Source organism: Cupressus sempervirens, chromosome 1, assembly GCF_028749045.1.
Source record: "Cupressus sempervirens isolate cs-2001-9-10 chromosome 1, ASM2874904v1, whole genome shotgun sequence".
Lineage (NCBI taxonomy): Eukaryota > Viridiplantae > Streptophyta > Pinopsida > Cupressales > Cupressaceae > Cupressus > Cupressus sempervirens.
The window spans coordinates 210,714,958-210,720,957 of NC_143118.1; positions in this window are offsets into that span (position 1 = coordinate 210,714,958).

Below are 6,000 nucleotides of genomic sequence, written 5' to 3' on the forward strand. Positions count from 1 at the left end.
AGTGGTTACAGTTTAAGTTCTTCAACACTAATCAACCTTTCGCTATTTTCATTTTGTGGCTCAATCATATTCCTTGTAAGATTCTTTTTATAAATGAAGACAATAAAGTGTCTATGAGTAAAACTGAGATTTTAAATCAATTTTATGCAGGTTCAACCAACATGCAATAAACATATGTGGATAGTAATCAAAAGATGCCTAGCAAGTAGGGTTTTAACATGTCTTCCTATCTCAAATTTAAAGGCATTCACATCAAAAGAACACATTATTGATATATTTTTCTTCTAATTTGTCTAATATTTTTAGCACCTTATCTTGAGTGTGTGTTTGTATTTGTGTAGTTCAAAGTGTTAACCTAGAATTTTAATCATTTTCTATTACTCACGTTTGCACACTCACACAAAAACATATTATCATCCAACTTATGAAACCCCCTATATATGTGAATCTACCATATCCAAAAATAAATTATAGCAACCAAAATGTTACAAAAAAGTTATCCATTGTATCATCATTGCAAACCCAATTCATTCAATTTTCTAGCCGCCAATTTTCTTTTTCTAGATGCATCTTCATTTTTTTTTAATTCCTAGTAGCCAAACATTTTACCAAAGACAACATTCTTGGCTAGTAACCTTTAAGATAGTTGTTAAGAGCTCATTTAGTTAATACAAGTATTTAGTCAAATATCTCACTTAATATATCACTTTCTATATCATTGTGATGACAAATTGGAATGTTAACCGTTGCCAAATTATTCCCAAAATTGTGCCAATCGAGTTACATAGAAGAAACTATGGAGAGCCCCTACATAGATATCAAGATGTGTTTCATGCTACCCTCTCATAGAAATTGATTTTATTGACCAAATTTGGAACCTAAAACTTACATCAATCTTGGTCACAAGAACTTGATTTATTCAAGGACCATTGGGAGGTTCACATAAAAAATCCTCCATAAATCACTTGTGACAACTAGCCCAACTGCTAGAGACAAGCTCACCCTCAGTATCACTTTCTAAGGCACCATGATGACAACATTAAAATAAAAACCACATTCAAACCGTTCCCAAAATTGTGCCAATTGAGTGACAAAGAAATGACTTTTGCAAGCCCCACATAACAATTGGGATGTCACATTCTGCTCTTATAGAACCAATGTCATTGACCAACTAAGAAATCTGAGACTACATCCATCTTGATCACAAGAAATGACTTTACTCAAGTGCCATGGGGAGCTTCCAATAATAAAAGCTCCCTTGTCACTTATGATAAGAAGTCTAAGAGCTAGATGCAAGCTTGCCCTTATGATCATTATCAATGCCACCACATCAACACATTAGAACAAAAATCAATACCAAACCATTTCCAAAATTGAACCATTAGAGTGATAAATAAGAAACCTTGGGGAGAGCCCTTGCAAAGCAATCAAATTCTTTACAACCCTCTAATAGAAATGACGCTAATGACAAAATTTGGATTCCCAAAATCATATCATTTTTTAACACCTACACTAAATCTATCAGAGGGTTGCTAATAGCTTTCAATATCAAAGCTCTACTAGTCATCATGAGTATATTGCAAATTTCTAGTACTAAGCATCCCCCTAGTGTTGGACATGGGATCTCCATTAGATCAACTTCAAAATCATTGAAAGGCACTTTGAAATAACTTATTACACTATGTATGATGCACAAACAAAATACCTATTTTACACCTAGTGGCATACCAAAAAAAATTTCAAAAATAATGACCATCGTCAAAACTTAGATATTATTTGGATATTATTGACATTGAACATTCAATGAGGATTTCCATCAAAGACATAGCACTCTCATCGAATCAACTATTTTTTGACATCCTTATTGGTGGAACTTTTGTCAAACTTGTGATGAGGATTTCCATTGAAGACATAGCATCTTGGTGAAACTAACTCTTTTTGGATGCCATATTTTCCATGCAAAATAACCTCTTTTTTGATGCCAACATGAGTCAAAATTCGGATGCACAAGTTTCTTGTTAAACAATCAACCAAAAATGAATGACAATGCCTTTCGTTGAAACTTCAACCAATGGGCTTAGAAAAATCAACCATCAAGCATCAAAAAATGAGCTCAATTTTAGTAGTGATGTATACATTGCTGCCACATATAAACCCCTAATTACCACTACCTTTCCCTCCAATTATTGTCATTAAAAGCCCTAAAAATAATCGCACGTGTACTAATAGTTGATCGCACATGTACTAAAAAATGATCACACATGTACTATTATTTGATCAATTTTTAGTTTTCTTGATTGTTGATTGGTGGGCAAAGTTAACCTTGGTAGCTACTAGGTTGTTTCCCTAGTGGTCTAATATAAGTCATTGTAGGTAGCAAAATAGACCTTATAGTGATACATTCAAGATGTCCCATCAATATATATCCACCACAAGATACCTCTAAATTTCAAACAATAACCCCTCAAGTCATGCTATTGATCTTATCACTTTTTGGAACAATTTTAAAGACCTTCACATGTGACACCATATTTCCTCTATATTTCTATTCATCATGTTGATTTTGAATTACCTTTTCCTGGAATTTTCTCTATCGATATTTTTGGGAGTTGCATTTAAATGAGTTTCTTGACATCGGTAAAGGAATCAACAAACAATTATTAAGAGTAATGGGGTTAATGCAAAATAGTAATTTATGGTCTAGTGGAATGTTGAATCTTTCATGACCCCTCCTAAAAGGGAACCCTACAACTTATAACTAAATAAAAATAGCCCTAACTGATGGCATTTATACTATAGATATTTAAATATATATCTAATAAACATAATAGAAAAATCACTAATAAACATAATATAAACCAATATATATAATTAATAACCAATGAGCACTACATAATTTAGCCACCACATCATTGAGACACATCCACTCAAGTAAGGGTCAATGGTATTTAAAAAGTAAATGAGGTACGAAGGAAAGGACGAGATCAAATATTCCATTCCAAATAAAAGCAGAATAAGGGACAAAGGAAGAAGAACATATCAGGCTTATTTGATGAAAGTTGATACATATACAAAGGCTAAGACATATTTAAAAAGGATACCCTATAATTATTGCAAGACCAAAACCATGGAACACCATAACATCACCTTTTAAAGGAACAATGCAAATGGAGTATTGGAATTGATGAAAAAGGGTCAAAATAATAAGGAGGGCTGTAGAAGGAAATGATAATTAATTTGCAAGTTAAAGTTACCAATATATAAAGGGGCATAAAACTATAAGTAAAAGAGGAGTAGAAGTTTCTTAGGATAGATTCCTAAAATATTTCATCTTATATTCAAAAAAAAAAAATTATTATTATATATATAGCTATACATATAGTTCAAGAAATTGGAATTGATTGAAAATAAATACAAATTCTATACATTTCCAAAGTATAGAATAAATAGTTGAAGCTATTTATAAGACCCTAAATTGGAAACTAGGAGTGATTAGAAACACAAATAAAAATTGGACATTACAAGTGGTATCAGAGCATCTTTCTTGCTAGCCTATGGAAAGTAGCTAGTGCAAAAACATCAAAGACATCAAAGAGTGTTAGAAAGGGAAGGAAGGAAATAGTCTGCCAACACGAACAACTATATAAGCAATGAATTGAAATATTTCATGGCAAAAACAAATCGAACTACTCAAGCACTCATGGAACAAACTGAAAGAAACACTCAAGCTATAATCGAGCAAAGTGAAACAAATTGACTTCTCCTAGAAGCTATTTGTAATATTAAAAAAAATAAGAAGGATACAAATTCTCACCAATCTGAGAATGATGATAATAATAATAATCAATTACATATGTCATTACCAAAGTGCAGAGCCACAAGACCCCCATTCCTACTTGGAGAAGAACAACAAGATGAGGACAGGATAAAATGAAGTAAATAATAAAAATGATATTATAAATGAGTACTCTAAAATTGATCTTGAACTTAGGAAGAAGATATCATTTAAAGATTATTGTGATGCTCAAATGAAGTCACTATCTAATGGGAAGAGACAGATACACCATGAGAAGGGACTAAGAGAGAAGATAAATAAAGTCAGTCTCCCTATTGGTGTTTTGAAATGCTACAGGTTTCAAATTACCCTGATGAGAATATGGTACATCTAGGGGTAGCTAACTCCCATCCTTAACATATCATTTCAGACACCGGGCCAACTATAAGGCTTGACCCTTCTTCTACTTCAGGTTCTGCAAATCCTAGGTGGATGGACCTCAGATTCAATTAATATGGTACCAGTGTAAAAACATATTCCTAAATCTAATAAGCAGTTTTAACCCTTAATTCTCCTATTAACTCATGCAATGACATAGATCTACACTAGTTAAATGCAATACAATGCAATTCATAAGCTGAGTGAGGGCAACACTTTTGAGCTCTTCAACATGAACGGGAAAAAAATTTGATTAATAGTGTTGAATTCGGAAAAACCCCAAATATGTAGCAGTAAGAAGAAATTGATCTTGTAATTGACCAGTGCCTTATCTATTGGGAAATTCCATGAATCTAATGCATGCATCTGTGATAACAATGATATATTTCATACACCAAGACATCATATCTATCCTATCACTTTGTGAATCAGACATCGGTGTTCATCAAGACCTCATTCTCATGAAATATCCTTCTCAAATAACCAACAACCCTATTAAACACATCAAGCATTTACTTGGCTCTTTGTTCCAATAGGAAAACATATATGACATACAACCTTAAAGGGATGAAAATGGGTCTCATTTATTTATTCCTAGACCACATAAGAGTACAGATTACTGAGATAGGAGACGAGAATCAGAATGAAACTAAATTTTTTTTTGTTCATTCCTATTCATTTCTTTGAAACAATACATTTGAATGCATGAAATCAAAACATGAAAACACCTAATAGATATGAACTTTATCTATTCTTTTCACTAATTTTGTTCATACAAGTAAAAAATGTTGAATAGTGGTGTCTCAGCAGTGAGAATTTTTTCTCAAAAAATTGGAACCAACCTCTATAATAGACAAGAAGTGAATTCTCGAATCTGATCTAAAGACAGCATGTGTCCACTTGTAATTTCATCCGTTGTAGTGAAAAGAATCTCTCTAATCTCTCTCTCCACATGATCTAAATTAGTTCTCATCACTTTCCTATAACTGACTTAAAAAATCTCCTGTTCAATGATGAAAATCATTTTGTTTGCCAAAATTCTAAAAACCTCATGAAATGCTAGTAAAATTTTGGGTTTAAATTGAATAAATATGATCAAAATCAACCCCAACTACATTCTTACCATGTTTTATCAAGCCTATAACTGCATTTTCAATTTTCACCCATTTCACTAAGAAGGCCCAAAATTTTACATTTCTACCTATAACTTGAACTAGTGAATTCATGTACGGAAAAAAACTCCATAATCTAAAAGTTTGTCTTCTCCTGGTTCTAGCTATATATAATAAGCCTATATTTGCCTCTCAAAAACCCCCAAAATGTCAATTATAAAATCATACCCCTGCTACATGGCTCAGGTCTACACTTCTAAATTTTCAAAAATTTAATATTTCTAAAGTTTACACTTTAGAAAATAACTTGATAAATTTAAAAAACTTTGTATGTGGCCTTTTTTTGCAAAAAATAATTAAAATTTATTTTTTATTATTTTCAAAATTTAGCTACGCCATGCATCTCGCATCAAACTTGGTTTGACTAGGTTGCCACATGGCAACATTTGATTGGCCTATCTATCCATCTAGTCAACTGCCACCTCATCTCTAACCTGGGCTCACTACCATGTGGTGTTGAGGCGCATTCCTGCTTTGCTTAACCTCCTTGCATCTCTATATTGCAGTCTGTGATATCCCCATTTTAGTATATAAATTAATTATACATAAAGAGTATATAATATTATTAATCGATAATATTATAATCATATTAAGATATAATTTATAATATTATAA